The sequence below is a fragment of the Macaca mulatta genome, chromosome 3 (assembly GCF_049350105.2).
Source record: "Macaca mulatta isolate MMU2019108-1 chromosome 3, T2T-MMU8v2.0, whole genome shotgun sequence".
NCBI lineage: Eukaryota > Metazoa > Chordata > Mammalia > Primates > Cercopithecidae > Macaca > Macaca mulatta.
In genome coordinates, this window is record NC_133408.1 from 135,953,686 (window position 1) to 135,966,429 (window position 12,744).

Consider the following 12,744-nt stretch of genomic DNA (forward strand, 5'->3'; position numbering starts at 1 on the left):
GAGGATTTTAGCATCCTTCTCTTGCAATACCACAGTTAAAATATCTGTGTACTATACTTCATCCGCAACCCTCCAATCACTTGCCCTCTATCTTCCCAAAATAATTATACCACAATTTTTGGTTAAATACCAGTGTCTTTACCTTATTATGATTAGGAAGATAGTATTCACCACTGAGCCACATGTGGGAAGTTTATCACATTTTTCCCTCCTTTTTTTCTGCCCTTGTTTCCTTCCTTCTTTCCTTTACTTCTTTCTGCAATTTTCTTGTTTCTCTTGAAATTTAACATTATCCCATATTTTTTCCATTTGATAAGATTTTTATATTAGTTTCACTAATTTTGGGGCTCCACAAATCTCTCTACAAAAGTTTTTATACTCCTCTCAATGTAGCAAAACTTACCAGTTTTCATCAGTTCACATTGTTTCCATTTTTTAATTGAAGGTATCCTCCATGCTCCACTTGCCCAGCTGGAGCTTAGCTTCACCATTACCTGGAGCATCCTCTCAGCCCCTGACTTGTATAGAACTTCAGTTTCTCTGGCCCCCCACCTATAGTCTGCCATACTGCAGAAGCACATCCTTTCCTAGCTCCTGGAAGAAGGATACAGAGTCCAGTGTTGAGTCTTGTATGTTTGAAAATTGTATTATTCCAATTTCACACATTATTGATAGATGGATATAAAATTCTAGGTTGAAAATCACTTGCTTCAGAATTTTGAGGATATCAATCCGTTGTTTCTAAACTTCTAGTATCGCCGCTGAGAAGTCCGATTCTTTCTAATTTCAAAGTTTTGGATGTAACCTGTCTCTCATTCATGCATTTAGAATCCCTTCTTTAATCTCTGTGTTTTAAAAGCTTCTCCTATTTCTCTTGCATCTCTCTTTTTACACCCGTTGCACTGAGACACAATGGACCTTTCTACCAGGGACCCCATGACCTTTGGCTCTAGAGAATGCTCATTATTTCTGTTACATCTTTTCTTCTCTTCATTCTCCTCTTGACTTTCTTCTGGGACTCCTCTAAGTCAGATTGTTCCCCCTTTATCGTCTGGCGTTACTGCTTGTTATGCATACTTTGAAACACTTCTCCTGACATCATCCACACCCACCCCTCTTCTCACTCTAGGCTTCTAATTTCTGAGAATTTCTGGAGTCTTTTTTTATGAATCAGCTTGCATATTGGCTCCTGTCACCTTGCAGGCAGTTAGATTTCCGCTTTTCCTAGCGTGCAAAGTGCCAACACTTGCCCATATGTTTTAGAGTTTTTAAAATGTTGCTGATATTTCTTTGGCATCTACACTCCAGTTTTATTTGTCCTTTTTGGATTATATCTTTTTAATCCTTTTTCTATCGTTTTAGTGATTCAGGTTAAAGTAGAAGCAAATATTGCATTTCACCCTATCTTTCCTTTCTTTCTAATGTCTTTATTTTCTCCGTAGTTCTCTTTTGACTTCAAACATATGTATACCAATTGCTCTCTTTCACTCTTCCTCTCTCTCCATATATAAAAAATATAAATACACACACACACACACACACACACACACACACGACCTCCTGCCTGTCAAATTCAATGGGTTTTTCTCTCACTTCTTGGTTGATCTCTTTCCAACTTTAATCCTAACTGCCTCTGCCACTATCTCTTTCTTTTTCTTCTCTCTCTCTCTGATATAATCTACTTACTCTGATTTTCTGTGAAGGAGTATCTAACCTAGGGATCATAAATAAGGCTGTCATAGATCGATCGCTATATTAAAATTAATATGTGAATATTAGAAGAACCTATAAAAGATTTGTCATTTCAGAAAATTAACAACCTTTGCATTGAGGAAGTAGTTCTTAAATTATCTTCCTTGGACCAAAATATTATGTGACTATCATGGAGTGGTTCCCTGGAATCTACATTTATAACAAATAGGTGACTCATGTGCACAAAATTTAATGACAATTTTCCTGAGCTGTTGTTTCCTATGTGGACCATAAGACCAAGAGATAGCAGCTTCTCATTGTAATGTGAATCCCCTTCAGAGCAGGGGAAATTGAATCGCCTACTCACTCTTATGTATTGTTTTGGCCTAATTATACCCTCAGCACTTTAATACTAGGAAGCTGGGCTTTCATGGAGGAAATGACCTGTGAAAACTATATAAGGGTAGGAGACCCGGAGGGTGATGAGGCTCTATGAACTGCATCTTAGGGAACTAAATAGAGTGGTATGTGGTCATTGAGCTTCAGGGTGCCATCTAGCCAGGATGTCAAGGAAAGTAGCTATAAAACCTATTTGAGTACCCCAAACTCCAGGGTAAATCCTTATTTTGCGGAGCCCAAAATGTATACAACTGCAGGGGGGTGATTTTAAGTACTATAATTAACTCAAACTTAAAAATTTTCAAAATTGCAAAGGCTCCTTTCAGGTCTACAGTCTGGGCAGATGCCAGGAAGGAGTCCTGAGGCTTGTTATGCTTCATTAGCTCTGACGTAACATCGGCCCCACCTGCATTTCTTATTTTGTATTTGTTCTTTCTGTTTCTTCAGAATGATCAGCAATAAAACTCTCAGTATGCCCTCTGAGGCTGTTTTTAGTAGCAGCGGAGTAGGAGTGAGGTCTACTTTATGACATTCTGCTTAAAAGAGTGAGCTTAAGAAAACGGTCAGTTCTTCGGTGCTCACCAGGCTCTAAAAATGTAATGTGTCTGCTTTAGGGCCCAGCTCTCCTCCTATCTTGTCTGGACCTTACTCTCTCAATTGTTTTCCTGATAAACTATATTTTTTAAATCTCTCCCGCTTTGCTTTCTCTATCTCTGAGCTTCTCAACCTTGGTACTGCTGACATCTTGGATAATTCATAGTTAAGGATGGGAGTGCCATGTTAATTGCAGGATATTTAGCTGGCTTGTACCCACAAAATGCCAGTAGCACCCTCCCCACAGTCATGATAATCAGGAAAAGTCTCCACATTTAATTTAGCCTACCTATCTACAAGACTCAGACCCTCCAAATGAAGATACGTATATGATGCATGCCTGTAGTCCCAGCTACTCTGAAGGCTGAGGCAGGAGGACTGCTTGAGCCCAGGAGTTTAAGATCAGCCTGGGCAGCATAGTGAGACACTCTCTTAAAAAAAAAAAAAAAAAAAAAGACACACACACATGTCCCCCATTAACCACAGATCTACTCAGTGATACATCTTTCCTTCTTTCCTTCAAATCAAACACCTTGAAAATGTAGCCAAAGCCTTTTATTTTTTCACTTTCTCACTTTTTGTTTATTTCTTTAATATCTTTTAAAACATAATATTTCATACAGAAAGGGATATACATAACATACATTCATTAGAAAATATAATAAAGTAAATACTTGTGAACCCAGCTGCCAACATCTGAATGAAAATATCACCAATCCCATTGCAGGGACGGCTACCTTCGTCTTCTCCCTGTTTCTCCCCACATCCAACCTGCCGCCCAGGAGCAATTACTACCCACTACCCTTTCTCGTTTTCATTTTTAGAAATCATTTTATTATATATTTTCCCATACAGTATATATTCTCTATATACTGTTTTCCTACACAGTATATTATTTAGTGTCACTACTTTTGAGCTATGTAAAAATCATATACAATGGTGTGTTGCATTCTTCTGGGATTGCCTTTTGTTTTGTTTTCTTTTATTTAATGTTATTTCTTATATTTAATTATGTCACCTGTACCCATGCCTTATTTGCTGTAGAAGTAGAACAGTGAATTGGGAGCACTCAATGGGGATTTTGGTGTTTAAGTCCTGGCTATGCATGTATAATATTGGACAAGTTCCTAAATCCCTTTGTGTACCTATTTCTTTATTTGTAAAAGGATAAATATTATTCCTCTTTGAAGATAAAAATTAATTATGAATTAATTTATGTAAAGTACCAAGAGTACTTGGCACACAGCAGTATGTATAAGATCTTATTATTTACTCTGTATTTTGTGTAATATGTTCCATCATATGAATATAACACAACTTATTTATCCATTCCATGTCAAAGGACATTTGGGTGGTTTCCTATATTTCATTTTATCAATGCTACTATGATCATTTTAGCAAACTTCTCCTGATACATGCATATGGGAAAGGATCCAGGGCATATATATTCAGGAGTAGACTTGCCAATGATAGAATATGTTAATGTCAAGATAGTGCCAAATAGCTTTCCAATGTGGTTATACAAAGTTCCATCAGTGCATGAATTCCCAATGAACTCACACACTCTCTCACACTTACTCTGTTGTTCTGTATGACTCCCACATTCCTCAACACTCTTCCCTTGATTCATTTATTTATCTCTGCACCAATACTTCTCTATTTTAGCAACTATAATATTATTTTAAAGTATTTTTAGCTTTATTTGATCATAACTTTAATAACCCTAGAATTATGTCAGAATACATTGCATATAAAATTAGGAAATACACTGGAAAAAAATGAAATAATATTATAATATAACTCCAGGTATGGTACATGCTATAAAGAAAATAAAACAACTTAGTGGAAGTAAGACAGTAGAGGTTGGTGAGGAGAGTAGGGTGGTCAAAAAAATGTTTTCTAGGGAGGTGATATTTAAGAATATAGCAAAATTAAATTCCCACTATCCATATTTCAAGGCTCAATGACCAGTTCTGACTAGTTACACTGCAGAGCTGGTGAAGTAACATCAGATCATGTGCCTCAGGCTGATTTGAAGGACCAGGTCATTGAAACAGATGGACAGGCATTGATTTGCAAGTGCGGTGGTTGATGAATCATCTTTGTGAAGAGAAGGATAGTAAGCTAGTTGAAAAAATATTCAATTAATGAGGAGAAAGTAGCAATGGATGATGGTAGATGACTACAAGCAGGAAGGTAGCAGGTGGTATGGTTGTGACCACATGAACTTTAAAGCAGCTAGGATTTTATTATTTTAAACCTTTATTGAGTAGGTGAATTTAGAGGGGAAAAAATTAGTGAGGAGAAGGGGAGAGTGGTCAGTGAAAATATTTTCCTCATATGTGGGTTTAGAGTAAAAAAGCCACCACCATATCTGGTAGAGAAACAGTATTCTCAGGACACAAGCTGATTTTAACCAGAGCAAGAAGGTAAAGGAACATGGAGGGAGAAAGACTGAAGTCGCAGGGATTTTGTCAATGACATTCCAAAGGACTTCACAGAAGGGTTTGAGGCCTCAGAAAGGTGGGGTCAGATTGGGGGTGGTACAGAGCTATGTGATGTATGAGTCCAAGTATTCATTGTTGACCTGGAAGTGGGTCGGGTCAATACTTCCCATGGTGACTATGCTCAATGGGGGTATGTCATGATGGATTAGTCCTGATGATCTCTTCAGGGAAGATAAATAACCTTCAATTTTAACTTCATTTACAAAATGGAAACCATTGAACGTGTTGATCCTCACCCTCCCATCACCAAATCTACTGTTTCCGCATGATGTTTTCCACCCCCTTCCTTGTTATATTGGCAGTACTCCCTCCTTTTATGAAATGTCACTCCTTAAACCCATGCTCTGGGTTCCAGCTTGTTGACCTTTCTTAAGGGCTGGTTATTTTCTGTCTTATCTACAGTATTATTTCTTCTTTTTCTTTCTACAAAATCAACAACAAATGTTTGTATAGGGGTGCTTAATTTCCTTGTGAGACATGGATTCATTTGGCAGTCTGGCAAAACCTAAGGACCCTCAAATGTGTAAAGTAAATATGTAGAATTACGAAGCAAAATATTAAAATCAAGTTAGCAAAACTATATTTTTAAATACAACTATTATGACATTAAAATAGCAATTTATGATATGATGACATGTACCTTCTTTATTAACATATTTAGTAATAAAACCTAGCAACAGGTCTTACTTATAAGCACCCACATTTCCAATTAATGATGAGTGTTAATGATATTTTGAGATAATTGCAGCAACTCTAAAGTAGCATTGAAATGTATTTTCTCTTGGTAATGAAACCACAGATACTGCTAATACTACTATAGTTTGCTTTCTACATTTATATGATATCTGACAGAAATGCTAAATTGCAGTTAGAACTTAAAGGCTAATGTATCATGACTTTTTTTTTTCTGATTTCTGAGGTGGCGCGTTCCCTGAATTCTTTTTTCAGGCCCCAGTTAACAACTCCTGCTCTGTAATTTTCACTTTAGAAAGCATTCTAATTTTTTGATATAGATATAAATATATAAATTATATTTATATAATTTATATAAATTTATATAAATATAAATATAAATTTATTGGCTGAGCAAATATAGTTCTTCATGATTTACTCTCATCTACCTTCTTAGCCTAATCTCCACTTGTCCACCAATAACACATTGCTAGTCAGACCATTTCTATTTGCTCTTTTTCATACCTCTGTATTCTTACAGCTCCCCTTTCCTGGAATAACCTTCAAACATATCCAATTTTTTAAAATCTATTTTCTTTCTCTTTTACCTTAGATTTGGAGAAGGTTCTCCTTGCCCTTCCTTATTCTAAGGTCTGATTTTGATTCCCATATTGTATTAGCTTTGGCTGTTCAGCTGTCAGTTTACTTACAAGATGGGTCCTTAAGAGTAGGCACTGTGTTATGTTCATGTTTCAAGATGTAATGAAAGAATGAAAGTGTGTCTGTTGCTCATCCTAACATCTTCCATCAACAAATCTGTTCTCTTCACTGTCTGCTTTCTTGTAATTTTTTTTTTTTTTTTTTTTTTGAGACGGAGTCTCACTCTGTCGCCCAGGCTGGAGTGCAGTGGCACCATCTCAGCTCACTGCAAGCTCCGCCTCCCGAGTTCAGGCCATTCTCCTGCCTCAACCTCTCCCGAGTAGCTGGGACTACAGACGCCCACCACCACGCCAGGCTAATTTTTTGTATTTTTAGTAGAGAGGGGGTTTCACTGTGTTAGCCAGGATGGTCTCGATCTCCTGACCACATGATCCATCCGCTTCGGCCTCCCAAAGTGCTGGGATTATAGACGTGAGCTACCGCACCCGGCCTCTTGCAAATTTTATTGTACTTATTATCACAACCACTTTCAGACTAGTTATTGCTGAATTTCATTTAGGTTAATTTTGTCTGCCTGCTACTTACCCTTATATCCCAAGCCACCTATCCACCACCTACCCACTTATGCTCTGGCAAACAGGGTAAGAATCCTGTTTCACAGTGTGGCAGTAATTGCAACCTTGGCTGCACGTTAATAAACACCTGAGGATTGTGTAAATAATATTTGTGTCTTGGCTCTAAACTGATGTGAGGACTAAATAGTGGTACTTTCTGAAACTCTCCCAGGTGATTGTAATGTGCATGAGGATTGTGAAACGCTGGGATATTAAGCATCCTTGCTGGTCCTGGAAATACCGGTCCTATATGTGGTACTAAATAATTATTTTCTAAATAATAACCAGAACTTATATGAATATGCACACTTATAAGGATAATTTTTCCATACAATTTTGAAATAGATAAGAATCTGTAATTTAATAAACTTATTGTACTGTATTAGTGTTTTTAGATAATGGCTTTGCTTTCTAAATTATTTAACTCACTGCATTTCCCAGACCATGCGATAATACTCTTTCCAATGAATTTCTGCTCTGTTGTACCTATGTAACATTCATTAAAGACCCTAAACCCTCACTACAAACTGCAAAACTCAGTGCTGATGCTAAAGCGTACTCTTCACTCTAAAACTTCCAATTTCATAACTCCATTTGCATTATCTAATGTGAGCATCTCCCACCTCCTCAAAGAGAATAGCTTTTGCATTTTACTCTATCTAAAACTCTCTAAAATCCCCAGATAATGTAAGACTTCTTAGATGAGAATTCTGGTTTCAATCAAATTCTGATTTAACATTCTAAGAAATTGAAAAAAATGTGTTTTTGTTGTTGTTTGTATTTATTATTTATTTATTTATTTATTTTTCTTTCTCTAGTGTCCTTTAGTGCAAAAAGGCCTTTGGCTGAAGTAAAGAAAACTATTATCTAAGTAAAAAATTAAAGCATCTGAGACTTTCTGATCATAATGTGACAATATCAGGACCTTGTATGGATAGAATACTTGGAAAGGGAAAAACAGAACATCCTCGTAGACTTTTTTCACTTGATTGACCGTAGATTCAACCCACATCTGCATTTGTTTCTTTAAAAAAAAAAAAAAAGTGTTTATAAGCTTCAAAGTCTCTAAATTGGGATAGGGCTCTAACTTGGCATTCATGGCTATTCATGTTTAAATTGCCTTTCTTTTTTTTTTCCTTTTTTATTAAAGAGTCCTCATTAAGTTTTCTTTCACTTGCTACTCAATTGTTAAATTATAGTTCTGTATTGAGGAAGAACATCCAATCTATTAATAGATAATTTGAAAATAAATGTATATGTTTCTTCTCATACCCATTCCCTGCAATTTATTTATAACTCTTGTAATTTCAAGATGCGACCAGAAGAGATAACGACATTTTATTATGTTATGACTAGATTTTCTGGTTAGGAGCTTTCATTCAGCAGAATTACATTTTATTTCTACATAATGCACAGTTATTTAAACTTCAGTTGCTGGTATAATTTAATTGAACCTAAGTCTAAGAAGATTTAAATAGATTAAGTAAAATTGTTAAGTTTTAAATAGCTAAAAAAGCAATTCATGGTAATTGAATATTTTAGCTATATCAAAAATACATTTAGGGAATTCCAAAAACAAAAGTAATAACTACAAAATATCTTGGTATTTTGTTACAGTCAACCCACTATTTACACAACTATTCTGTTATCTGTAATTCAAACAATTATTTGAAAAAAAAAAAGTATGGAAAAAAACATTCCCTGTGACTTTAAAACATTTTAATACAATGTACTAGCATTTTATTTATTTATTTTAGACAGAGTCTCACTCTGTCACTCAGGCTGGAGTGCAGTGGCATGATCTCAGCTCACTGCATCCTCCGCCTCTAGGGTTCAATCGATTCTCTTGCCTCAGTCCCCAAGTAGTTGGGATTACAAGTATGTGCCACTACGCCCAGCTAATTTTGTTTTATATTTTTGGTGGAAACAGTTCACCATGTTGGCCAGGCTGGTCTTGAACTCCTGACCTGAGGTAATCCACCTGCCTAGGGCTCTTAAAGTGCTAGGATTATAGGTGTGAGCCACTGCACCCAGCCTGTAATGGTATTTTGAAATAGTGGTTGTGATAATATTGTTTAGTCAGCTAAAATTAGTGTTAACCAAAAATAAAATTCCTCTGGATATTACGCATGGTAAGGTTTTCCACATTGCACCTAAAATTGTTGAAAGCATTTCTCTGCCGCTTTCTCTTTTCTATGAGAAAAGTTTTTTTAGTTATTCATATTCATCATTTTTATTTATATTTACCAACAAGAAGCACTAGATCTAGTATATTTGTTTGTGTTTCCTTATTGTTTGTGTTTAGCAATTAAAGCCAACATGTTAATTTTAGTTTTTATTTTATTTTAAATTATTTTAATTCAATTATATTAGAGGACTTTTTGAAGAGAGCAGAAACCAGGGTGTAACAGCAAAGAACACAGATTCTATAGCCATATTGTTAGGGCTCCCATCTGAACACTACCTCTTATTAGATGATTGATTCCGGGCAAGTTAGTCCACAGCTCTGTTTCTCAGTTCTCTTAACTGTAAGAACAGATAGCCATAGTATATTTCTCTTAGCTTTTGTGAGAAGATTAGGTGAGTTATTAAGTGCCTAGAACAGTGCCTGGAACATAGTAAGCACCGCCTTAATATTTGCTGTTTTCATTGTTATTATTGAAGCTAGATGATTCTAATGTGCTACCATAGAAAGTGAGGGATAAAAGTATTATGTATTTTTAGGTGTTATTTAACTAAGTTCTAGAAATGTATATGGGGAAATGAAGTATGCAAAAAATGAATAAAACAGTGCCTACCCTAAAATATTTATAATATAATAGACAAGATAGATAGATATACATGTGCCATATGTGGCACAATTTGAATAGACAATAAAGGTTCAAATAAAATGCTAAGAAAGTATTTTAGTAGTGGTTCCTGGAGGAGATATAATTTCAATTGGACTTTGAATAATAGAATTTTGACTGGGAGTGAGAACGTAGAAAGTAGGAGTAGGAAGGACAGAAATTTCAGAGGAGTGTAGAATAATGACTAATGTTTTTGGGCTGAAGTAAATAGATGGATTGGGGGCATGTGGGTGGGAAAAGGGTATGCAGTAAGAGTTAAGGATGGAAACCACAGACTAGTTCATGAAGAATACTGACTGCAATGCTATTGAAACGAAATCTTCTAGGCAATGCAGGAGTCACTGGCAATGCAGGAGTCTCAATATGGGCATAAAATAGTTAGAATTGTAGTTTAGTGATTACTTTGACAGCAGCATGATGAATAAATGGATGGAAAATGAGAGTAGAGTCATGAAGCCAGTAAGTGGCAGTTAGAATTTAAAACCAGGTACATCTGTACTAGAAGCCATCACTGAGAACCAGGTTATTGCTTTGAGATCAACTTCCATATTGGTCTTCAGTGTGCCATTAGTTTTGCTAGTTCCGCCTCTGTTATGAGGTGTTTCTTTCTCCTTAGCTCTTATTCCCTTTGCATGCCTGCATTTTACCCTAGTAATGGTTATGAACTAGTATAACAGTTAGTTGCTGGTGAGAGTAGTAGAGAAGAAAACACTGACTGGTATTATATGTAACTGTACACGCTTTGTTTACTTATAGTAAGGGTTGAGAGCCCCAGGAGACTCCAGTATTCAATCACAGGTAACAGATTATCCTGTCTATGTTCTGTCTGAATATCCCCTTGCAATCTGTACACATTTGAGAATTACTAAGACTTCCTAAAAAATAAATCAAAATTATTCTCTGGAAGATATGAATACTTGTTTAATGTATAAAATTTTATTTTCTTTTTTTCTATCTCATGAAAAAATAAAAAATGAATATGTTTATATATTTAAGCCATATTTTGGCAGAACTCATAGAATATTTCATATTTGGTAATAAACTTTCAGTTTTAGAAACTCTGATCTATAGTTTTTATCTTTCTAAATTTCAGCTTGTTTTTCTAAAATTATTCTCACTACTATAATTTAAAGCTAAAACTGGGCCCAGTGTGGTGGCTCACGCCTGTAATTCCAGCACTTTGGTAGACCAAGGTGGGCAGATCACCTGAAGTCAGGAGTTCAAGACTAGCCCGACCAACATGGAGAAACCCTGTCTCTACTTAAAATACAAAAAAATTAGCCGGGCATGGTGGCACATGCCTGTAATCCCAGCTACTTGGGAGGCTGAGGCAGGAGAATCACTTGAACCTGGGAGGTGGAGGTTGTGGTGAGCTGAGATCGTGCCATTGCACTCCAGCCTGGGCAACAAGAGCAAAACTCTGTCTCAGGAAAAAAAAAAAAGAAAAGTCAAAATTACACTACTTAATTTGGATATCTATACATATTATAGTTCTGTTAGATAATTCTGTTTATAAAAATATTCATATCTTTCTCATTTATTCAACTTCATTGTATCAAAGGTGAAAAAAATTTATTGTATTTTAGAATTTAATTTTTTATTGAGTAGAAAGGCATTTACGTACAATTTGCACATAAATTTCAGATGGCATTTCACATTAATGATACCAATTGAATAAATTTTATCCATACAAAAGACCATACATCAGGCTACAAATGTTTGTGTGTAGTTATGATATTTTTCTAGTTCAAATGCTTAGGAGAATAAGCTTTTTAAAGTACAAATTTTGTCCGTAGTTCAAAGTATTATAATTCTGGCATATTAACTACTTGAATAATGACAGTCATTATAATTAAGTATAAAGGCATAAACATGATGACAGATAATGTGTGTCGGGTTAAAGATTATCATGTATAAACCATTAAGATTATTTTAATGTGTTATATTCAAAATATATTTTCTTGTTTTTAATAATATTTATAAGATCTATAATTAAGATGCACATTGATGGACACTGGTGCAGTACACAGATGTAAATACAGAAAGCAAACCCCAAATACAGGCAAACACTTTTCATTAGAATAATAGAAATAGGAAGAGAATATAAGATAAAATTAGATAGGCTTAGTCACTTAAAACATATTCTATGAAGATAGACTTGTATTAACTGGATTGTTTTATTTACTATTTTTAAATAAAAAGATAATCTAATTTTTACAGTTAAAAAATTATTTCATATTCATTAGTTTGTTTGTGCTCTCCTAAATCTCTGAGTGTCATAACATCTTGTAACAATAAGCTGTTAGATCCTTAATTCTGGTATAATTATGTGACTCAATAGGGAGTCCAGAAAAAAAATTACCTTGTAATTTAATTTATACTTTATTTTATTTTTCTCCATTGAGATATGCAAGAATAGTAAATGGCTTGTTAATGTGCAGTGGAATGATTAAATTATATTGTAGGGGTATTGTGATGAAATGTGCATTTAACCTTTTGCTTTTTGTATCTTTTTTGGTACAGAGATTTTGGAAATCACATTACACGCTGTTGTTTAACGGCCTTTAAAAATCTTTTGTGCAGAACAAATAGCCTAATTTTATGGTTTTTTGTTGATGCTAAACTCTGGAGCAGAACCAAAAGGCATCCTGACTGCCAAGACAAATGAAGAAAATCATTTCCCTCACTAGCTTGGCAGAATGTTTTTATGTGATGGTTTTAAAAAATAACTTTCCATTTCCAGTGAGGTCTTTCTTT

The 12,744-nt window shown here is 35.2% G+C and overlaps 1 protein-coding gene across 2 annotated transcripts in view; it reads left to right on the forward strand.

Annotated features, from left to right (window-relative positions):
- SEMA3E (semaphorin 3E) overlaps positions 1-12,744 on the forward strand; it is a 291,033-nt gene that overhangs the window by 170,415 nt on the left and 107,874 nt on the right. The window lies entirely within an intron of this gene.